Source organism: Astyanax mexicanus, chromosome 24 (assembly GCF_023375975.1).
Source record: "Astyanax mexicanus isolate ESR-SI-001 chromosome 24, AstMex3_surface, whole genome shotgun sequence".
NCBI classification, from domain to species: Eukaryota; Metazoa; Chordata; class Actinopteri; order Characiformes; family Acestrorhamphidae; genus Astyanax; species Astyanax mexicanus.
The window spans coordinates 15,674,119-15,699,709 of NC_064431.1; the positions used below are offsets into that span (position 1 = coordinate 15,674,119).

Consider the following 25,591-nt stretch of genomic DNA (forward strand, 5'->3'; position numbering starts at 1 on the left):
ATGCCTCCATGCTCAACCGTATCTCATCTTTCAATTGTTGAACAGTATGATCCATACCCCACAGTAAAGTGGCACCATGCTCTCTCACACTTTTCTTCACGTTTATTTGACTTGGATGTGTCTGAACCTTCGTAACCACATGTTTCAGCAGGAATGTGGCGGGTAAATACGGATTTTGGACCGAGCTGAAGCTGGACCAGGTCTGTGATTCTGTGTGTAAGGTGAGGTTATATTTATCACGGTTTTGGAAGCTGACGGACGACCTGAGGAACGCTGAGACCAGTCAGCAGGAACAGGCAACCTTTGTTTGCGTATTTTGTTTCTGGATCAGTTTAAGAAGCCAAAAAACAGGGCTTGGAAAACACACACACACTCTCTCACACAAACACACACACACACACATTCATTCACACACACCACAGCATTTCAACAGATTTGCGTCACTGTCAGATGCTAAAAAAAGGACTAGTGGGCACACACACACACTCATACTACACACGCTAAATACACATAGAGAACACAGACAACACTGCAAAACAGTCCCATTCTCACCAGTCTCTCTATTCCTTCTATTAATGTCATCTGTCTGCTTTGGCCCCGCCCCCTCCCTGTGTTTGTAATGTAGCTGATTGGATCGGCCAGCTTTGGTAAGCTAAGCTATTCCACATGTGAAACCCGTCCGCGAAAAGCATACACAAACAAACACCCATACATCCACAGACACACTGTCATGCCAAAAGTCATGGGACAGCAGTATGTAAATTGATTATAAAGTATATCATCTGTATAAGTTGTGTGGTAATGATGGTGAGAGGTGGCATCTGGTTAAAATTGTCTATATTAATAAATAAAGATAAGGGACTCGATTTCAATGTGTCCACCGTTTTTTAGCTTCCATGTAATATGGCAAAAGTCATGTGACACTGGTTTTAGTTCATATTGTACAAAATTGTGTGTTTAGACAAAGTAGGGCCACTGGTTGCTACCTCTGATTGAAAATGTGTGGGATGTTATTCGACGAACTATCAACAATCTGCAACTATCTCCAACAACTGAAGAATATTTGTTCACCATTAGGAACCTCTACAACTTTAAGACTTTTGGTAATTATAAGCATCTTTCTGAATAGCATTGCAATCCTACATTTCCTTCTGGGTGCATTTTTTTTTTGTATAAAAAAAAATTGTAATACTGTTTTAATTACCTTTTACATAATAGTTGATTGTATTGATTCAGCTGAATTTTCTTTAAAATGAGGTTTATTGAGGTTTACACTTCTATGTACTGAAATCTCATTATACCACAGTAAGATTTGACCCTGCAATGTGTTTCGCTGACTGGAGTGCCGTTATCAGCTGGTAATGAACTGTAACTGAAGCTCTCCATGTATTACTCCGCCACATACAGATAAAATAGCAACGATGCAGCTCTTACAAGCCAAACAGTGCAGCTACAAACAGAGCAGCAATAGAACTATTTTAACTTGCAGAGTTTTTATAACCAAACAGATAATTTTTTCTTATTCTCTTAAACTCAAAATCTTTCAATAAACAGCGATAATGAAACTGTGCTATAATCGCAATAAAACATTCAAGGTTTGTGCTATAATGTGTAATATTGGCACGACTGAAATATTGTCAATATTACATGTTATAGCACTCCCTCTCATGTATTATTGCTTAATTATTCAACTATAGTACGATAAACACAGTCACACTGATGTTATAGCTGATTACTACGTTTTAATGATTTTATATAAAAAATGTTCACTATGTTCACAATCACTACACAAAAGAGTAGAGCCCTACTTTTGAAGCTCTGTGAAAAGTGTGGAACTGTGGAATGGAATAAGCCAACATCATGTTTGTAAAAATCTTGAGGGTGTGCATAAATAATGAGCCCAAACTGTGATGTAACAGTTTTGGGGTTTTGTAACTGGCTTGTATTATATGTATGCTTTGGTTCTGTTGGACATTCTCTTGAAGCAGGAAGTGCAGAAGGTCACAGTTAGTCAATTTTATATACTAATGTATACAGTACCAGTCAAAAGTTTGGACACACCTTAAATTCAGTGTTTTTCAGTCTTTTTCAGTCATTTTTTCATATGGAATTGTTCAGTAAAAAGTAAAAATAAGTGTTAAACAAAACAGAACATGTTCTGTTTTGTTCTGTTTTGCACATCTTTGCTGGATTTTCTCAGTCAGTTGTATGAGGTACAGTCTCCTGGAATTCAGGTTTTCAATTAACAGCTGTGCTGAACTTGTCAAGAGTTAATTACTTAAATTCTTGTCTCTTAATGTGTTTGTGAGCATCAATTGTGAAGTTGTGAAGAGGTAGAGTTACAGGTATACAGTGAATAGACCTATTTGAGTAATGTTCTAATCCATATTATGGCAAGAACTACTCAACTAAGTAAAGAAAAAAATATCATTTTAAAGAACTTCCAAAATAAAAAATGTTATGATGAAACTGGCACTCATTAGGACTGCCCCAGGAAAAGAAGAGACTATTTTGGTTTAACACCTTTAAGGTACTACATGATTCCTTATGTGTTCCTTTATAGTCTGAATGACCTCAACATTAATTTATAATGTATAAAACATATAAAATCAACATAAACACAGTTCAACATTCTAAAACAGCATTAAGAGCTGTGAGAGCACATGTCGCAAAGCTCCAACATTAAATGAAATGAAAGTATTGCAGTATCGTTCTGGATTCTGAGAGTGAAGAGGGCTTTTGTTGTTGATCTGCAGTGATTTCCAGTCACACTTTATTCTACATTTAACTGAAGAAGCTTTGACTGAAAGTGTGGAAATTAAATATGAAAGTAAAATCACCCCGGGGGCTGAAATACCAGAACAGTTCGTCCGGGAAAGAGAAAGAGAAAGAGACGGATGACAAACGAGACCAGAGGAAGAAACTGGCGAATAGTGAAGTGGTCGTTATTCGGAGAGAGCAATTAATCATTAATTAGTGAGACGTTAAGCGCTGAATGAGTCTTCAGTACACGTGTTTGTATAAACCTGGGGAACAAGAACCTGGAGCTTATAAAACAAAAAGGCTTTATCCACCAATAAACTGCAGGAATAATGAGCAGTCGTGCCAGGAAACTGTTCATACCGTTTAATGGCTCATACCAGCCTGCTGCACTAATACACCCATGCAGACACACACCAGCCAACTGTGCCCTAATAGAGCTATAAAATACAGCCACGTGTATACAGTGTGTACATTCATATATGCTTAAATATAAGTACAGTACCAGTCAGAAGTTTGGACACACCTTCATTTACCTTCACCTCATTCATTGTTTTTATTTTTGTATTGTTTTCCTACATTGTAAATGATTACTGAAGTGATTCAGACTATGAAGGAACACATAAGGAATCATGTTGTAACTTAATAAAAGTGTTAAACAAACCAAAATACTCTACTGTGAAGCATTTAGGTGCTCTTATATAGGGTGCTGGTAACTTGCAGTTTTCTGAGGCTGGTAACTATGATTAACTTATCCTGTGCAACAGAGATAACTCTTGGTCTTCCCTTTCTGGGCCGGCCCTGATGAGAGCCAGTTTCATCATGATGTTTTTGCTGGTCTTTGTGACTACAATCGAGCAAATTTTAAAGTTCTTGATTTTTTTCGGATTTACTGACCTTCATTACTTAAAGTTTATTTTTCTTTGCTTAGATGAGTACTTTTTGCCATAATATGGATTAGAACATTACTCAAATAGGTCTATTCACTGTATATCTGTAACTCTACCTCTTCACAACTTTACAACTGATGCTCTCAAACACATTAAGAGGCAAGAAATTCAAGTAATTAACTCTTGACAAAAGTTTAGCACAGCTGTTAACTGAAAGCATGAATTCCAGGTGACTCTACCTCATAAAGCTCACTAAGAAAATGCCAAGATGTGCAAGGCTGTCAATTAAGCAAGAATTGAAAGAATCTAAAATATAAAACAGATTATGTTTTTTTCTACATAGTTTTGATGATTTTAGTATTAATCTATAATGCAGAAAAATGTTAAATTATGAAAAAGAACTGAATTAAAGATGTCTCCAAACTTTTGACTGGTACTGTATATATATATAGGTCTACTACTACTGTTAGTTTGGACATTTCTGTTCCACATAAAACCATAAACTGTTTTTCATCTCCAACCATGTCTAAAAAATTAAGCTAAACATAGAGTGAAAGTAAATGCTACAAATTCCACCTTTAATCAGAATTAAATGTACCAGACTGAAGGGGATTTTGTACAGTCTGGTAAGTCTCTGTCCAACATGTTTGGAGGCTGTTCTTTAGCCTGGTAAACTCCTACTGTGGGTTGTAGGTAAAACTACCTCCACCATGTTTGAAAGATGTATTTTAATCTGGCGAGCTCTCACTGTGTGAGTTGTATATAGAACTACCTTCATCATGTTTGAAAGCTGTACTTTAGTCTGGCTACCTCTCATTGTGTGAGTTGTATATAGAACTACCTTCACCATGTTTAAAAGCTGTACTTTAGCTTGGCTTGCTTTCACTGTAAGAGGTTTTACAGTTTCACTGTTGTTTTATTTACAAATGTGAGTTGTAGATAAAACTACCTCCACCATGTTTGGAAGCTGTTTTTTTAGTCTGGCTACCTCTCACTGTGTGAGTTGTATTTAAAACTACCTCCACCTTGTTTGGAAGTATCTCACTTTGAGTGGTAAATAAAACTTCCTTCACCATGTTTGAAAGATATACTTTAGCCTGGCTACCTCTCATTTTGAGTTGTAGATAGAACTTCCTCCACCATGTTTGAAAAATATACTTTAGCCTGGCTACCTCTCACTTTTAGTGGTAGATAAAACTTCTTTCACCATGTTTGGAAGCTGTACTTTAGACTGACTAGCTCTCATTTTGAGTTGTAGATAAAACTACCTCCACCATGTTTGAAAGCTGTTTTTTATTCTGGTTAGCCCACAACTGAAGCAGTTCAAACAAAAGTACATGTTACATTTTACACTGCATTTTTTGGAACCCCAGTACCCACAGACTCCCTTAAACTTCACAGACGATGTAGCTCCACCCCTGACTCCACCCAATCCTGAGCTGCAGCTCCAGGGCCTGGTCTCCAGCCTCTGTCCTCCACAGGGGGCACACCTTTAAGCTTCTCCACAAAAGCGCCAGTGTGTCCCAGAGCCTTAATACTGCTTTTATGGGGTACAGGGTTGCCCACCTGCCAGGGCAAGGGCTTTCTGGATATATATATATATATATATATATATATATATATATATATATATATATATATATACTCACAGTCTCAACTCTCAGAAACGTTTCCTGACTCAGAAACTGCAAACGCACACCGCAGACATGAAGCCCCAACTCAGAACCGCACACAGAACCAAACACTGAAATTCATAGTGAACCACACACTGACCCACATACTGTACCGCATTATGTACCGCACACGGAACCAAACACTGAAATGCACACAGAACCGCATACTATGTTACATACTGTACCGTACAATGTGCCGCACATGGAACCGCATACTGGACTGCACACGGAACCAAACACTGAAACTCATACTGAACCACACACTGAACTGCACATGGAACCAAACACTGAAACTCATACCAAACCACACACTGAACCGCATACTGTACCGCACACGGAACCACATACTGAACCGCACACAGAACCGCACACAGAACCAAACACTGAAACTCATACTGAACCATACACCAAACCCCATACTGTACTGCACACTGAACCACACTCTGCACTGCACACCAAATCGCACGCTTAACTGTATACAAATCTGCACACTAAAATATCACACTAAAAACACTAAACACACACTGAAACACACTAAATCACACCCTAATTTGCACATTGAAAAACACTGAAAAACACACTAAGCCGCACACTGACTGCATGTTCATCATCTTTTATATGTCCAATTGGATGGATGAATGGATTGATAGATGGATGGATGGATGGATGGATGGATGGATGGATGGATGGATGGATGGATGAATATAGAATGATCAATAAATAAATAGATGGATGGATGGAAAACACCTTTAGAAGGATAGATGTTCAATACATGGATGAACAGATGGATGAAAGAATAGATTGGTAGGTAAAAAGATGAACAAAGAGAGGAATGGATTGATAGAAAGATGGATTGAATGTTGAAAAAATGCACAGATGGACAGACATTGATGGGTGGATAGATAAATAGATAAAAATATATACATAGATGAATAGATAGGTGGGTGAATGGACAGGTGGATGGCTGAACAAATGGGCAGATGGAGAAATAGACAGACAGACAGACAGACAGACAATAAATGGACGGTGAGTTGGAGCGCACAGATGGAAGGACATTTTGTTGAAAGAATAGATAGGTAGGAATATAGATGAACAAACAGGTTAATGTGTGGATGGAAGATTAGATGGATGGAAAGAAAGATGGATGCAGTGGTGAAAGGATGCACAGATGGACATTAATAAATGGATAGGTGCACAGACAGACAGACAAATAGAAAGATAGATAGTTTGTTCAATCTGTAATTATGAAAGCCAGAACGTAGGTCAATGGGTTTATGGGCAGAACGATTTTGTGTTATTTTCAGGCATAAAGTGCAAAGCTAGAACCACAACCCATTAAAAAAATTCATTTTACAGACTGTTAATTAAACTGAAAAACCTCACCAACACCTCCGGTTCTGACCTCTGGCAGACATCCAGCGAGAACATCGGACAAGTCCCGAAAATGAAGTTTTTGGACGCTGTTTGTAGTGAGTAATAAAAGTGCGGCGAGAATTTTAACGGTCGCCCTGGGCAACATAACACCACACCTGGCAGCGGGAACAGAGTGGCGGTGTTTCAGCGACATTTGTGGAAAAGGGTAAGAGATCATGAAAATGACATTATGATGACATCATTACACCACATATATGAACTCATAGGGTGGCACTGGATGGAAAAATTGACCAGGAGCAGCTTTTTCCACAGAAAAACTAGGGCTTCGGGATGCCAAGAGCTGCCAATTTGCCTCCACGGTCACTCAGCAGATGGTTAGATTCGAAGTTAGCAGGGGTTTGTAAATGTTAACAAATGTATTTATTGTAAGAAAGTACATTTTATGTAGATTTTGTTGAGAAACTATTCAGGAAAACTTAAAGACATTGATTATTTTTAGTTGCTATTAGTTAAAGTTGTCTTTACTTGTGCATATATCCCACTGTTATGGTACAGAAACTTTAGTAATCTTTAGTTTAATCATAGAATCTAGAGAAAAATTGGTCCAATTGGTGGGAAAATTGGTGAACAACATTATTAGTGGAAGATGAAAAGTTGACCCAAAGCACATTCTACTGTTATAGGTTTAACTGCTAAAAATCACTCTCCTTTATTTCTTCCACATTTTAAGTTTCTAAATTCCAGTAGGGGTTTGAGGCTACCTTACCAGTTACAAATAAGAAAAGCTGGTCAGTATGATTATCCTTGTAGACAAGGAAATCTGGAAAAAGATTTGTCAGTAGTCTTTAAGCCTACCTTATGGATTACAAGAGAGATAAGATGGTCAGCATCATGGAAGCATCATTCCGATTGGTGAGGAAACTGGTGGACACCTTTGCTATTGGAACATGAGTAGGCAACCCAAAGCATGTTCTACTAGAACCAGTTTAAGTGCAGAAAAAGCCCATGTTAATTTCGGCCCCAACACTTTAAGTCTCTACTCGTCAGTAGGGATTTAAAGCTACCTCGTTAGTTGCAGGCAAGAAAAACTGGTAAACCAGCTGAATACTGATGGCCATGCTGGTCAGGAACGTCAAGCTTGTAGACCAGCTAAACCATCTAAATTCCCAGTACATGGTAGGGAGGAAATATGGAAATCTATTTGTCCAATTAGTTGGGAAATTGGTGGACAACATTGTTACTAGAACACAAGGAGGTGACCCAAAATATGTTTTACTGGAACCAGTTTGCCCACTAAAAAGTCCACGTTAATTTTTACCTTGCCTTAGTAGTCACCCAATCTTTCTTACTTCTCCTACACTTTAATTTCAGAAGGGTTTAATCCTTCTTTACTGATTACAAGAGAGACAACTGGTCAGGGGGTAGGGAAGGGAATCTGGAGAAGCATCGGTCCGATTGGTGAAAAAATTGGTGGACACCTTAGCTATTGGAACACGAGAAGGTGACCCAAAGCATGTTCTACTGGAACCAGTTTAAGTGCAGAAAAAGCCCATGTTAATCTCGGCCATCTAAATTTCCAGTACATGGTAGGGGGGAAATATGGAAAACTATTGGTCCAATTGGTTAGGAAATTGGTAGACAACATTGTTACTAAAACACAAGGAGTCGACCCAAAATATGTTTTACTGGAACCAGTTTGCCCACTAATTAGGGTTGCAATGGTATGAGATTTTCACGGTATGATAACCGTCTCAGAAAATACCGCGGTATCACGGTATCACAGTTTGTTACATATATTATTAAACTGACCCTTAAAGAAATTACAACAAAGGTTTTTTGTTCAATTAACTATGCATTGTAGAAACCTGGAACAATAATATAGATAATGTCTCCTTAAAAAAAAAAAGAAGCTGTACACAATCAGGTGAAGAAAACCAGGTTTTTCCACTACTCTTAAGGGCATTAAGGGTGTATATAAAAAAATATATATATACATATGGATTATAATATATATATATATATATATATATATATATATATATATACATACACACATGTTACACACATTACATGTACTCTAAGAAGTAAAGATCCTGTATTTAAAATATTCAGTACAATTATTTAAGTTTAAATGATTTAATATCCGATAAACTGAGCCTGGGTCAGTGTCTGATCAACAACTGTTGTAAACGTCCGTTTTACTGCCAAGTTGGTATATAAGCAGATACTGCAGAAAGAGGGGATTTATTTCTGACATGATCCTCACAATAGAGATTTCTATTTTAAGGCTTTCACACCGAGTCTGGTTTTAACATATGAAAAACAGGCACGTCAGAATTTGAAAATGAACGCATGTAAATGAATGGCGTCTTTCACATCCAGTCCAGCCAGGACCTTTACACGGACATGTGAATCCATCGTAGCATGCACTTCACGCCTGTACCTGCGTGCCCAAATTTCGGATAACTCAGCGCTTTTGCGGGCGCTTACCGCATGGGTTGTGCACGACTACAAAGAGGTTTTATTTAGGTTCAGATTTAAATTATAAACTAAACACATACTTTGCGCTGCACGGCGGGGTGGTGTTCTCGGAGATGGGAGAACAGGTTTGACGTATGTCCACCTTTAGCTGTGACTTTACGGCCACATTGATTATAAATCAGATAACCATCCTCGGGTGCGTTCGGCGGATATCCGAAATAGTCCCACACTGCTGACTTTAGTTTAGCCTTTTTTTAGGCGGACGGAGATTTGTTTAGTCTGATGCACTTTCTGCTGTTCTCACCGCTGTGTGCTGAGTAGCTGAAGCGGAGCAGAGTTGCGCATGCGCGGGTGAGTTTCTCCGCTGGCTTGCCTTTTACCGGTAATAAGCAAACACACACGGTATGATAACCGTGCATTTTAATACCATGGTGTACCGTGAAACCGGTTACCACTGCAACCCTACCACTAATAAGTCCACGTGTCATTTTACCCTGCCTTAGTACTCACCCCAATCTCTCGTACTTCTCCTACAATTTACTTTCTGTAGGGTTTAAGCCTACCTTACTGGTCAGGGTAGTGAGGAAATCTGGAGAAACATTAGTCCGATTGGGCAGAAAACTGGTGGACAACTTTGCAAATTGAACACGAGATGGTGACCCAAAGAACATTCTACTGGAACCAGTTTAAGTGCAGAAAACGTCCATGTTAATTTGAACCCCAACAATTTAAGTCTCTAAAACATCTAAATTCCCAGTACTTGGTAGGTAGGGAAATATAAAAAAAACTGTTTGTCCAATTGGTTGGGAAATTGGTAGACAACATTGTTACTAGAACACAACGAGGTGACCAAAAATATATTTTACTGGAACCAGTTTGCCCACTAGAAAGTTTATGTTACATTTTACCCTACCTTAGTAGTTACTCCAATCTGACTTACTTCTCCTACACTTTAATTTCATTAGGATTTAGGCCTACCTTACTGGTCAGGGTAGTGAGGAAATCTGGAGGAACATTAGTCAGATTGGGCAGAAAACTGGTGGACACCTTTGCGATTGGAACACGAGATGGTGACCCAAAGAACGTTCTACTGGAACCAGTTTAAGTGCAGAAAAAGTCCATGTTAATTTGGACTCCAACACTTTAAGTCTCTACTCGTCAGTAGGGGTTTAAATTTTCAGTACAGGGTTGAAAGGGAATATGGAAAACTATTTGTCTAATTGGTTGGGAAATTGGTGGACACCTTTGCTATTGGAACACAAGAAGGTGACCCAAAGAACGTTCTACTGGAACCAGTTTAAGTGCAGAAAAAGCCCATTTTAGTGTGGGCCCCAACACTTTAAGAAGGGGGTTTGAGGCTACCTCACCAGTTGCAAGTGAGACAAGCTCGCTTTGAGCCAGGTGGGAGAACAGAGCCCCTTTGAAGTCTGCTAATGACTTCAGTTTGGCACCTCCCGGTCCAATAGGAGGGAGGCGGCCCGGGTTTGAAAGGGAGAACAGTCACTCATGCAAACATGTCTGGAAAAACATGAGCTAAGAGGGAATAATTACGTCGCTGAAATATGAGGCATAAATCAAGGTGCCTGGGGGAGGTTATGAACCTCCAACCAAAGGATGTGGTGCAGTATAACACACAGATTAACACACACCCGCAAAACACACACACACACACACATACATACACACACACTCACACATATGCATTGCAAGCATTTTCAGATGCATGCTCACGCTCTAGCCGAACCCAGATGGATAATAACGTCTACAAACATCCACACACTTCACAAAACCCCCTAAAAAACAAAACACAGAAAAAAACATTAAAAAACACTAAAAAAGTATGTTGGGTGCTGTTTTACGTGATGCAGGTGCAGGCACACTTCTTAAAACACATAAAAAACACAAGCATTACCCAACCAAACATCTGCACACATATGAATCCAATCTCCAGAAAGAACTTTACAACATCCAAATTTGAGTGCAGAAACAGCCTTTTACACTCAAATCTGCAAAACAAAAAGGGTCTTTATGTGGAGTTCTTCAGGGTTCAGAAATAGGCCCATTGCTGGTTAACCTATATACAGTACATGCTCCTGCTTGTCACTTTTTTACCATAATACATTACAAGCTATCCAGCATATACTGTATAGATGAAACACATATTCAAGACATATACAGTGGTGTAAAAAAGTGTTCAGATCATAAAACAAATTAACATTTAAGCCAACAACACAGCACAAGTAAACACAAAATAGTTTAAAAAAAGTTTTTAAATTAAGATTTTTTATTACTAATGGAGAAACAAATTCCAAACCTACATGTGTGAAAAAGTGTTAAAACATAACTTAACTGTGGTTTATCACACCTGAGTTTAGTTTAGTTTAGCCACACCTGTTCACAATCAAGAAATCACTTAAATAGTACCTGACTTAGAGAGAGCAAAGTAAACCAAAAGATTCTCAAAAGCTACATAATGCCAATATCCAAAAAAATTCAGGAACAAATGAGGAAAAAAGTAATTTATCAATCTATCAATCTGGAAAAGGTTATAAAGCCATTTCTAAAGTCTTGGGACTCCAGCGAACCACATATAGAGCCATTATTCACAAATGGCTTAAACATGAAACAGTGGTGAACCTTCCCAGGAGTGCCCAGACAGCCAAAATTACCCCAAAAGTGCAGCAACAACTCATCCAAGAGGTCACAAAGACCCCATGATAACATCGAAAGAAGTGCAGGACTCACTTGCCTCAGTTAAGGTCAGCGTTCATGACTCCATCATAAGAAAGATACGGGGCAAAAATGGCTAAAAAATACTATTAAGCAAAAAGAACATTAGGGCTCGCTGAATACTTTTGCACATAACATTTTAAAAATTTGTATTTAATTCACATTTTGAAACTCATGTTCTGTTTTTGCTCCACTTCACAATGATGTGCTACTTTGTGTTGATCTATCACTTCAAATCTCCGTAAAATACATTTAAGTTTGTGGTTGTGAGGTGACAAAAGTTTAAGGGGTATGAATACTTTTGCAAGCCACTGTTTACGTTAAATATTTTTCCCCCGAGATAACACTTGGCCTGTACAGTTAAGCACGGACACGACTGATTAGCCTGCAGATGGGTCATAAACTCGTAGCATTATTGCTTTTTACAAAACAATGTTTCACAAAACAAAACACTAAAAAAAACCTTTAACATACCTTAAAAAGGGCGTTAGATGCTGGTTTACGTGATGCAGGTGTACACACGCTTCTCGTACATAAAAACACAAACGCTACTCAACCAAACATCTGCACACCTCCGAATCCGATCACCAGGTCGAACTTTACAACCGCGCTGCAGAAACGGCACGCGACTGCAGTTAATGAGCCCAAATTTCCATCTCTGAAAAATTAAAACGTTTCTCTGCAACGGAATCGCGAGACTGGCGCTCCTTCCCAAAAAAACATTTTTATGAGCGCGGTCACCGCTGCTGCACAATAACTCCAATTTATGATGGCCATTATGTTGTTGGCCGCGCCATTAAAAGTAGCTCAGATATGCGTATAAATATTCTTAAGTGCCATGGTGCTTGTATACAGTGGTCACATTTAGTCAGAAATAATAAGAGAGCCTTATTGTAAACAGTAGTGGAGGGCGAGAGAGGCTGTAATTAGTGTTGGGGGAAGGAGAGAGAGAGAGAGAGAGCACAGAGTTTAGATTTAGTTTGGTTTAGTTTACTAAGCATGGCTTGCTAGGTTTGACAAATCTGAAAATTATGCTAAAAAAAAACGTAAAAAGTTTAGTTTTATAATTCCCAAAACTAAACTGGAAAAAAAACAAATGGATACATTCCGTTTAATTCGTTTCAATTAGTTTTCCATTTAATTGTGTTTTAGTTGGGTGCTCCGAGTGACCCAGCAAGCTAAGCGCTGCCACTATGATCAGGAGATCGCTGGTTCGAATCCTGTTCATGAAGCTTGCCATCGACTACCGGAGCCCTGAGAGAGCACAATTGGCCTTGCTCTCTCTGGGTGGGTAGATGGAACTCTTTATCCTTATTTATTTCTCCAAAGGGTGATGTCGATCAGCACAAGGCATCTGTGAGCTGATGTATCAGAACCGAGTAGCATCACAGCACATTCAGAGGAAAGCACTGCGACTCGGTTCTGATACATCAGCTCACAGACGCCTTGTGCTGATCGACATCACCCTTTGGAGTAATAAATAGTTCCTGCTGCATCAGCAGCATTTAAAAAAGAGGAGGCATGTGCTAGTCTTCATTCTTCATGTTGTTTTATAACCTAATCCTGCTTTAAACTTCTCCACAACTTTATATCTGACCTGTCTGGTGAGTTCCTGGTGAGGTCTACATGATGATGTTTGTTCACTAGTGTTTTCTAGTAAACCACTGAGGCCTTCACAGAACAGCTGTTTTTATACTGAGACTAAATTACACACAGCTGAACTCTATTAACTAATTAAGTCACTGTTAAAGGCCATTGATTGCACTGGATTTTATTTAGAGGTTTCAGAGTAAAAGGGCTAAATATTTTTGCACATAACATTTTTTTTATTATTTGATAAAAAAATTTAAGGGGTTTTACTGGATGGCTCAAAGTGGTCTAGTGGGCTAAGCACTGCCACTATGATGGGTAGATTGCTGGTTCGAATCCTGTTCATGTTGCTTGCCATCGGCTACCGGAGCCCTGAGAGAGCACAATTGGCTTTGCTCCCTCTGGGTGGGTAGATGGAACTCTTTATCCTTATTTATCACTCCTAGGGTGATGTCCGCAGCACAAGGCATCTGTAAGCTGATGTATCGGATTGGAGATGAGTCGCTGCGCTTTCCTCCAAACGCACCAAGATACAATGCTGCATCAGTAGCAGCTCGAAAAGAAGCAGCGGCTGACTTCACATGTATCAGAGGAGACATGCCTTAGTCTTCACCCTCCTGGTGTTGGGGGCATCACTAGTAATAGGGTAAGGTAATTGGCTGTGTAAATTAGGGAGAAAATGGACCTCCTGGATAAGTTGTTCATGCCCTTTTGGAGTAATTTCGGCAGCCCGGTCAATCCAAAGAAGGTTCATTGGTGTTCCATGTTTTCTTCATTTGTGAATAATAGCTCTCACCATGGTTCTCTAGAGTCCCAAACCTTCAGAAATGTATTTGTAACTTTTTCCACACTGACAGATGTCAATGCCTTTTATATTTTATATGTTTTTGAAATTCTTCAGATCGGGACATAATGTGTTGTTTTTGAGATCTTTTAGCCGCTTCTTGTTGCCAGACAGGTTCTATTTAAGTGATGCGTTTTATTCTACAGATCTGGCAGTAATCAGGCCTGGTTGTGGTTAGTGAAACTTTACATACATTTATACATATACAGCTCTGAAAAAAAATAAGAGACCATTTAAAAATTATGATTTTTTTTTATTTTACCAAATTGAAAAACTCTGGAATATAATCAAGAGGATGATGGATGATCACAACCATCAAACCAAGCTGAACTGCTTAAATTTGTGCACCAGGAGTGGCATAAAGTTATCCAAAAGCAGTGTGTAAGACTGGTGGAGGAGAATATGCCAAGATGCATGAAAAACTGTACTTAAAATCCAGGGTTATTCCACCAAATATTGATTTCTAATCCCTTAAAAAGGGTGAGCTTGTTTTTCTTTGCATTATTTGAGGTCTAAAAGCTCTGCATCTTTTTTTATTATTTCAGCCGTTTCTTATTTTCTGCAAATAAATGCTCTAATTGACAATATTTTTATTTGGCATTTGGGAGAAATGTTGTCCGTATGAATAGCAAAATCAGAGAAACAGATTAAGAAACTGAAATGGTCTCATAATTTTTTCCAGAGCTGTATAGGTTTTACATATATTGATATATACATTCCCTAGAGAGCACTAGCGCTTTTATAGTTGAGCACCCACACAACTAATTAGCTCACAGATGCTTGCAAAAACCTGGGTCATAAAAGGATTATTGTTTTTTAGATTTAGTTCTAATATTGCTAAAACACTGCAGTGCATAAAGAATACGAGCTGCTGATCTTACTAACAGGTTTGAGTCTCGGGTTCATAATTCCGAGTTGCTTTATTCTGTAACTGTGGATTTACAGCCTGCAGCTTGTTTTATAAACGTTTCTCCATTCAGTGATTCCGTTTATTCCTCCGGTCCCTGATCTCCGTCCGTCAGTCCTGATCACACTCACAGAGCTCTGGAGGAGAGTGGACATTAAACCCACCCAGAGCTGTGATTTATACAAGCTGGAGCTCTGCATGGAAATGATGCTTAACTGTACTTGCTGTCTGTACACACACTCCTTACACACACTCAGGATCAAGCGTCGGGCTACAATGTACAATATTGTTGTACAAGGACAACTCTGCCCTCTTTTCTGTGGAAAATTGACTCAGTTTAAATCATACCACAGTTAGTTCTGCTCCTGCAATGTTATTGGCTGAGAGGCTTTCTGTGAGTGCCATTATTAGCCAGTAATGCACTGTAATTGAAGCTCTCCATATATTACTCCACCACATACAGGTTACCTTGCAACGATGCAGCGCTTACAAACCAAACAGCACAGCTACAAACAGAGCAGCAATGGAACTATTTTAACTTTAACTTTTAACAGATCGTATTTTCTCCTCCTCTTTACCTCAAAATCTTTTAATAAACAGCGGTAATGGAAATGTGGTATAATTAAGCAATAATACACTTGAGGTTTGTGCTATAATGTGTAATACTGGCACTGCTGTGCTGATCTATGACTGCAGCACAGCAGTGCCAATATTACTTCAAAGAAACAATGACTTGTGTTTCTTTGAAGTTTTGAAACATAGCAAACCCGCTTTAAATTTTGAATAAACATTTCCTAACCTTTAAAACCTTTTTATTTCAGTTATTTCTGCCTCTGCGATGGCCTCTCAGGTTAAAGTGTGCTATAGCCACAAATCATGTTTCTGTGTACAATATGCAAATAAGTCAATCAATATTTTCTCCCCCTGGTGACGTCCAACCATCTGCATCTCAACATCTGCTTTCCTAAATTTCCTTCGGGATAAATAAAGTATCTATCTATCTATCTATCTATCTATCTATCTATCTATCTATCTATCTATCTATCTATCTATCTATCTATCTATCTATCTATCTATCTATCTATCTATCTATCTATCTATCTATCTGTCTATCTATCAGAGGCACACTGCTCAGCCCAATCAGGTCTTCCTCCTGTCCCACCCCTAAACCCATACATCACCCAGCGTCCCTCCCAAACTATTCCTCCCATTTGTTTAACATTTTTCTAATTTGTCCCACAAGCTGAGAGTGGAGTCAGCTTAAATCAGAAGATTTGTTTATCCTTTAAAGCAGCAGCACTCAAGATTTTTTCTTTTTAAATTGAAAGCAATACAATTTTTTTCACATTGTTTTTACCTTGTTACAAAAAACACTTACAAAACTGTATTTTATTGAGATTTTAAGTGATAGACCAACACAAAGTACCATGTCACTGGAAAGTGGAATGAAAATGATACACAGTTTTCAAGATTTTAATCAAATAAATATCTTCTGCTACAATTAAAGCTGCAAGTCTTTTTGGGGTATATCTCTACCAGCTTTGCGTGTCTAGAGACTGAGATTTTTGCTCATTCTTCTTTGCAAAATAGCTCAAACTCAGCCAGGTTGGATAGTGAGCAAATGAGCATAGCAGTTTTCATGTCTGACCACAGATACTCAATGGGATTTAGGTCAGGACATTAACTGGGTCATTCTAACACATGAATATTTTTTGATCTAAACCTTTTTACTGTAGCTCTGGCTGTATGTTTAGGGTCATTGTCTTGCTGGAAGGTGAATCTCCCTAACAGTCTCAAGTCTTGTTAAGTTTGCAGTTGTAGTATACGTTTTCTATTTTTAGATGCCAGATTAAACAGTGCTGCTTGGGATGCTTAAAGCTTGGGATATGTTTTTATAACCTTTTTATAAACTTTATTTCTGACCTGGTGAGTCTGGTGAGTTTCTTGGTCACTAGTGTTCTTACAAACAAACCAATGAGGCCCTTACAGAACAGCTGTATTTATTCTAAGACTAAGGTAAGTATTTATTCTAAGCTCTATTAAATAGAATTTCAGAATAAAGGGGGATGAATACTTTTGCACATCAGACTTTTCTATTTTTTATTTGATTAAAATTTTTAAAACCATGTATCATTTTCGTTCCACTTCACAATTATTATGTGCTACTGTGTGTTGATTTGTTATTTTATATCTAAAATATAATTATTTAATTTATAATTATTTAATATATATATATATATATATATATATATATATATATATATATATATATATATATATATATATATATATATATATGTACATATATTAAAGCAGAGGGGTCTGGTAGGGTTCCCAAGAGTATTTTTAAATGGCATGTATGACACGTGGAATGACAGTAGAAAATGTATTTGAATGCATATACATCCATTTGAAAGGTCAGATGTTGAAAGATGAATGTTTCAAAAACCTTTTGAACAGTCCTTGGTACCACTTTAAAAGACTTATTTAAAAACTAAATTTATAAATGTTTATAAATGAGATTATTACTTATCATTGATTAGGCTGTAAATGCCTTAAAAACCACTGATAAGCAGTTAAAACACATCAATTGAAAAAGCAACAGTGGCAACCTAGTCACTTAATTTATAGATAATATACATAGTTAAACATACTTAGACATATATTAATATGACAGGTTTAATGCTGATTGATGGAAAACACAAAGTAAAATCAGTATCTAGAAAGATCTGAGGTTTGACAGTATAAATGAGTGTGGAATCATTATTTTGCTAATTTTCAGCTCACTGTTGCCATTTCTATTTATGTGTTATATATTAATAACCCTTGATAAACTCATTTATAATCCATTCATAAACCCTTTATAAAGGTAGTTATTTTAAAGTGTTACCCAGTCCTCTATAACACAGATCAAGAACCTGTTTTCTCTTCTATTTAAAAGACTTGATGGTATAGAAGTGCAGAAGAACCCTTTTTGGTCTATAAAATCCTTTAATCGAGAATTTTTCAGAGAACAATTTTTTATGAATGTGTTGCCAAGAAGTGAGAAGACCTTTTTAAAAGTTTAGAAAAATATAAACGACATATAATGTGAAATTTCTGCACAACCAGTGACAAAGTCAGAACTTAAAAATCACCATCATCATCTTCATCATCTCCTCCAGACTGCAGAGCTCTGTCTGAGAGCTGGAATTACTCTCCGACAGCTGATTATAATAATCGCGTTCAGTACGGGGCACAGAGGTGCCATTCTTCCAGCCAGACCCCGACGCCGCCACCCCCAACTCCCCCCCAGAGTCCAGAGGTCACCCTCCCAGCGCCCCAAGCTACAGGAGAAGGTCTGGGGTCGAGTGTAATTACGTCTCAGACACACTTCTGCACACACACTCCGCTCCACACACACTTCTACACTCAGTGGGTTTAGCTCTGGAACTAAAGGTGTATTAAACGTATTAAAGGGAACCAAAAAGGATTTTAAGAAGAGAAAAAAGGGAGAAAAAGACTAAAGATGAGATGTTGGAGTGAGAAGAAGCTGAAGAACTTTCTCTGAACTTTCCTTTTTAACTGATTCAATTCTTCCACCAGATGTGGGACATGCATGTCCATGTCAGAAATCAAAATGTGAAAATGGAGGTTTTTGTGCTTTTCAAATAAATTGGTTCAATAATCTTTTGAATGTTTCTTTGACTCATCATGATAATGGAACCGAAAGGTTCTACACCATATATAAAAGTATTTCCCATCTAAAACATCATAAGTGTCTATAAGATTCATCAATAGTCACAATGAGACAGTCTGACTGTGGAACAGTGGAATACTGACAGTGAGACAGTGAGACACCAAGACAGTCCGGCCGTGGAACAAAGGGACATTGTGACAGGGAAACAATTATATAGCAAAACAGTCTGACTGTGGAGCTGTGGGACATAGTGACACTGAGACAGTCTGCCCATGGAAAAGTGGGACATAGTGACAGTGAGACAGTCTGCCCATGGAACAGTGGGACATAGTGACAGTGAGACAGTAAGAAAGTCTGACTGTGGACCAGTAAGGAACAGTGACAGTGAGACAGCAAGACAGTCTTACCACAGAACAGTGGGACAGAGTGTCAGTAAGACAATGAGACAGCAAGAAAGTCTGACTGTGAAACAAAGGGACATTGTGACAGTGAGACATTTAGACATTTCAACAGTCTGGCTGGGGTGTAGTGACAGTGAGACAGCAAGACAGTCTGAGCGTGGAAGAGTGGGAAATAGTGGCAGTGAGACAACAAGACAGGTAAACAGTGTGTGACAGTGAGACAATGACAGTGTAAGAGAGTAACAGAAAGACAGTAATACAGTGTGGGGCAATGAGACAGTATGAGACAGTGTGGGACAGTGCAACAGTGCAGGACATTGAGAAAGTGGGACTGTGAGATGGTAAGAAACTGGGACAAAAAGACAGTGGGACAATAACACAGCGAGACAGTAAAACAGTAAGATGGTAAGACAGTGGGACAGTAAAACAGTAAAAGGGTAAGACAGTTAGACAGAGAGACAGTAGGACAAATAGGCAGTGAGACAGATTGATGTGAGACAGCAGTAGTTTAAACAGAGAGGCTGTAGTGGAGATCTCTCATGCAGTCTCAGAGTGGGGATGTGATACTTTCACTGGGAGTGTGGGGGTACGGAGGAGGCGGGGGTAGTTGGGGGTGGTGATGAAAAGAGCATAGTGATGACAGACAGCAGGAGACGGAGAGATAGACAGACAGACGGAAAGACAGACAGAGAGGAAACAGACAGCATTCCCTGCCTGAAGGGCCTGTCAGTCTCCCAGAGCCGAGAACAAAGAGAGGGAGGAGGGGCTAAAGCATTTAAATGCTTCATACACACACACATTCAGACACACAAACTTTTTTTTCATACAAGGTAAGGACACCACTTCAGTTTCTGAATCAGTTTTTCTGATTTTTGCTAATTAAAGGTATATGTTTCGGTAAAATGAACATTGTTGTTTTTTTCTATAAAACTATGGATATTATTCCCAAATTCCAAATAGAAATATAGTCAATTAGACCATTTATTTGCAGAAAAATAGAAATGGCCAATATAAAAAAAGACTAATGCAAAGAAAATAAGTCCACATTCATACAATTTTAGGAGTTCAAAAATCAATATTTGGTGGAATAACCCTGGTTTTAATCACAGTTTTTATGCATCTTGGCATGTTCTCCTCCACCAGTCTTACGCACTGCTTTTGGATAACTTTATGCCTGCACTCCTGGTGCAGAAATTCAAGCAGTTCAGCTTGGTTTGATGGCTTGTCATAATCCATATTTCTCTTGATTCTATTCCAGAGGTTTTGCATTTGGTAAAATCAAATAAACTTCACATTTTTAGTGGTCTCTTACGTTTTTTTTCCAGAGCTGTTTATTTGTGTGTAAGTACCTGCATATAACAATAATACATCCCAAATGTATTTCGTGTAAAAGTATTCATATTAGATCTGTGGTAGTGTAGGGTAACACATGTCATAGTATCTGTGTCTTTAAGGCAATCTTGTGAGATGGTAGCAGCAGTGGTGTTAAGAGCAGTCATCATAATGATCGGGTGCATGCATGTAGTCCTGTATTGTGCAGCCGTCTGCCAATGGTGTTGGCACTAACAGGATGAATCATGAAGGACATCACTGCTTGCTAAAGGTCCGCAATAATAATGGCTGTCGGGTCACTGTGAGTCATGCGCATGTTGGTTCCCTCTCTCTGTGGTTTGAGTAGATAGGATGCTTCTTATGTATCTGCAAACAATGGCAACCTGTCGATTGAGGTCAGATGGGGCAGGAAACAGAGAGCTGACAGACTGACTGACATGATCTTTACACCATGTTCTCAACACTATGCAACCTCACAGGCATAACACAGACATAACACAGCTATAGCATAGGCATAATCCATCCTTCAGTGTTAGTATCAGCTGTTAGTACAATCACAAACACAACCTCAACTGAGCTTCACGCTACATTACAAAAATGTAGTCAAAATTAACATCACGTTCCCAAAGCCAAACATTTAGCCCTGGGGGGCTCCACCAAATAGTACCCTGTAACTGGTAATCAACCAACATTTAACAATAGATTTTTTGCGGGGTTAAAGAACATCTTCAGAAATGGTTCTACAGTTTATCACATGTCAACTTCAAGGGGAGCACATACACCCACACACACACACACACACACACACACACACATAACGACGTCCAGTAAGGAAGCAAAAACCATTTCCCAGATATCCACAATATTCAAAGTGGCTGATTTTAATATTTCCATCATGGTGGTGTTAATAGCTGTAGAAGAACCTGTTTATATAACTCCCCCCAACAACCCAACCTCACCCCCAACTGTCCTGAAGAGACCTTCATCTTCTTATTGAAAAAAAAAAAACATAATTTCCATCCCTGGCTCCGCCATCCTTCAAAACCACACAGCTATCATGCCCGGCCACTCTCTGTGCCTAGTTTACTAACACTGACGGGTACTTCTCACTTCTCGCAAGTCTTCCCAGAGAACGGTTCCAGCAAAATTTCCTGTCGAAAGCTATCAGCTAAAGCTCCCAGTGTCCTGCCCCTGCAAACGGTTCTGACAAATAATATTGGCAAATGCTCCCAGAAAATGCTGGCAGTAAACGTTCTCGAGCGAATGTTCCCAGCGAACAGTCCCTGCAAACAGTTCCTCAAACATTCCTGGTCCTGGTGGATGCTCCATGTCAACACTCCCACCGAAATTGTTCCAGCCAGCAATGCCGGCAAACGCTCCCGGTCAACACTTATACCAAACGTTCCCAAACAACACTCCCAGAGATCGACTCCAGGGAACGCTCCGGGTGAGCAGTTCCACAGTGAATGTTCCTAAAGATTGATTACCGAAGAACACAATCAGAGAAAACTATCGAAGAACACTTCTATAGAACATTATTAGAAAACAATACCGGACAATGCTATCACAGAACTAAACTGAAGAACACTACCATAAAATGCTATAGCAGAACGCTACTAAAGAACGCTATCGGAGAACTAAACTGGAGAACACTACCATAGAATGCTACAGAAGAACGCTACTAAAGAACGCTATCTGAGAACTAAACTGGAGAACACTATCATAGAATGCTATAAAAGAACGCTACTAAAGAACGCTACTGGAGAACTAAACTGGAGAACACTACCATAGAATGCTACTAAATAATGCTATCTGAGAACTAAACTGGAGAACACTACCATAGAATGCTATAGAAGAACGCTACTAAAGAACGCTATCGGAGAACTAAACTGAAGAACACTACCATAGAATGCTATAGGAGAACGCTACCTAAGAACACTATTGAAAAACTAAACTGGAGAACACTACCATAGAATGCTACTAAAGAATGCTATCGGAGAACTAAACCAGAGAACACTACTATACAATGCTATAGGAGAACGCTACTAAAGAGCGCTTTCGGGGCACTAAACTGGAGAACACTACCATAGAATGCTATAGGAGAACGCTACTAAAGAACGCTATCAGAGAACTAAACTGGAAAACACTTCCATAGAATGCTATAGGAGAACGCTACTAAAGAACGCTATCAGAGAACTAAACTGGAAAACACTTCCATAGAATGCTATAGGAGAACGCTACTAAAGAATGCTATCGGAGAACTAAAATGGAGAACACTACCATAGAATGCTATAGGTGAACGCTACTAAAGAACGCTACTGGAGAACACTACCATAGAATGCTATAGGAGAACACTACTAAAGAACGCTATCACAGAACTAAAATGGAGAAGACTACCATAGAATGCTATAGGATAATGCTACTAAAGAACGCTACTGGAGAACCAAACCAGAGAATGCTACCATAGATTGCTACAGTTGAACTACCGGAGAATTCTACTGGAGAAGAATACTGGAGAACTAAACTGAAGGACACTACCGTAGAACAGTATCGGAGAACACTACTGGAGAACACTACCATAGAATGCTACAAGAGACCTACTGGAGAATGCTACTGGTGAAGACTACCATAGAATGCTACAGGACAACTACTGGAGAACAATACTGGAGAAGAATACTGGAGAACTAATCTAAAGGACACTACCATAGAACACTACCGGAGAACACTACAGGAGAATGCTACCGGAGAACACTAAATGCTACAGGAGAACTACTGGAGAATGCTACTGGTGAAGACTATCATAGAATGCTACAGGAGAACGCTACAGGAAAATGCTACTGGAAAAGACTACCATAGCATGCTACAGGAGAAAAAACGGAGAAAACTGGAGGACACTACCATAGAACACTGCCGGAAAACCATTGAATGTTATCGGAGAACTAAACTGGAGAACACTACTGGAGAACACTACCGGAGAACGCTAACGGAAAATGATATTGGAGAACTATACCTGAGAAATGCTACCAGAAAATGCTACTGGAGAATGAAATCGGAGAACACTACCAAGAACACTAGCAAATGCTCCCCAAGAACGCTAATAGGGAGCGCTATAAGAAAATTACCTTTCTTAACATTTTATGAAAAACAAAAAGGCTACCCTCACACATTCATATGAACTCTCACACACACTCAGACTCTCAGACACACACACTTTCACAAACATTCTCACAAAAACACTTAAAAACACTCTAACAAACATTTTCACATTCTCACACACACAACCATACACTCTCACAAGCATGTTTATATACTTAAACACACATAAACACACACTTACACATGGCCTCACACACTCTCAAAAACATCCACTCTCATACTCACACACACACACATCTTATACACTGTCACAAACACACTCTCAAACAGTCTCTCATACTCTCAGTCTCTCACACACAAATTCTCTCACATGCTCAGTGTCACACACTCTCACAACTCTCTCTCACACACATTCTTATACACACTGTCACAAACATACTCTCACATCCCCTTACAAACTCTCTCTCACTTTCACACACACTCTTATACACATTCTCAAAAACTCTCTCTCACTTTCACACACACTCTTATACACATTCTCACAAACTCTCTCTCACTCTCACAAACAATCTTATACACACTGTCAGAAACAGTCTCACGTGCTCTCACAACTTTCTTTCACTCTCACACACACTCTTATACAAACTGTCACAAACACACTCTCACAAACTCTCATTTACACACACTCTTATACACACTGTCAGAAACAGTCTCACATGCTCTCACAACTCTCTTTCACTCTCACACACAATCTTATGCACACTGTCGCAAACACACTCAAATAGTCTTATATACTCTCATAATCTCTCACACACACAAACTCTCTTACACACACTTTTATACACTCTTACACACACTCACACACTGTCACGCACTCTCACAATCTCTCGCTCTCACACACACACACACACACTGTCACCTACACACTCTCAAATACTGTCCCACACACTCTCACAAACTCTCTCACACTTACACACACTCCCACAAATACTCTCTCAGACACTTACACACACACACACACAGACATGCGCTCTTACACACACTGCTCAGATCTGTCCTGCTTTCCTGCTCTGACATGTTCCCTCTCTCTTTCTCTCTCTCTCTCTCTCTCTGGCTGAGAGACACATGCTCTACACTTGAGCTCAGTAAGTAAGTAAATAAGTTCTTAAAAAGGTTCTAAAAACATCAGAAGAACCCAAACTTACCCGAACCCGGCCCCAGGTCTGGCGAGCAGATGGGGTGAAGTGGTAGAACGAATGCGGAAAGAAAGGAGAGAGAGAAAAGAGAGAGAGAGAAAGAGATGGGCGAACGAGCAGCTTGGCTGACTGCAGCTCAGTCAGTCAGGAGTTTCGCTCTTTTGCCCGGATAAAGAGAAGCTTGTGGCATTCCGCCCCTTTCTCCACTCTCTCTCTCTCTTTCTCTCTCTCTCTCTCACTGACTGTCGCTCACCCTCTCTCTCTCCCACCCTCCTTCCCTGTCTCTCTGCCCTGACTCCACTTGGCTCAGTCCTGCCCAGTCCTGTGTTACAACTCTATAAACTGCTACTACTTTTCAGTTCAGCTCTTTTCTAGATAAAGCTACTGGCTGTACTGAAGGGAAAATCCAGCAGAAAAGTCGGACTTTAAAAGAATTTTGCACCAAGACGTTTACTGTTGGAATGCAATTAAGCTTTATATGCACTGTTGTGACTCAGGGTAGAGAAAAGGGAGGGCAATTGCCTCCCCTTGGCGTCGACACGGTTGAAAAAGTGCTGTCTAAATAAAATCTAATTTATTTATATAGCGTTTTTCACAACTTTGTCGCAAAGCAGCTTTACAGAAATAAGGTAGCAGGA

At 39.1% G+C, this 25,591-nt stretch overlaps 1 protein-coding gene across 1 annotated transcript in view; it reads right to left on the reverse strand.

Moving 5' to 3' along the window:
- The window catches only part of LOC103025997 (retinoic acid receptor gamma-A), a 97,498-nt gene extending 72,378 nt beyond the window's left edge, over positions 1-25,120 (reverse strand). Inside the window, exon 1 of the mRNA XM_049471896.1 lies at positions 24,963-25,120. The gene's annotated coding sequence lies outside the window, so the exon portion shown is untranslated. The remainder of the gene's footprint in view (positions 1-24,962) is intronic.
- Between the last annotated feature and the right edge of the window lie 471 nt (positions 25,121-25,591).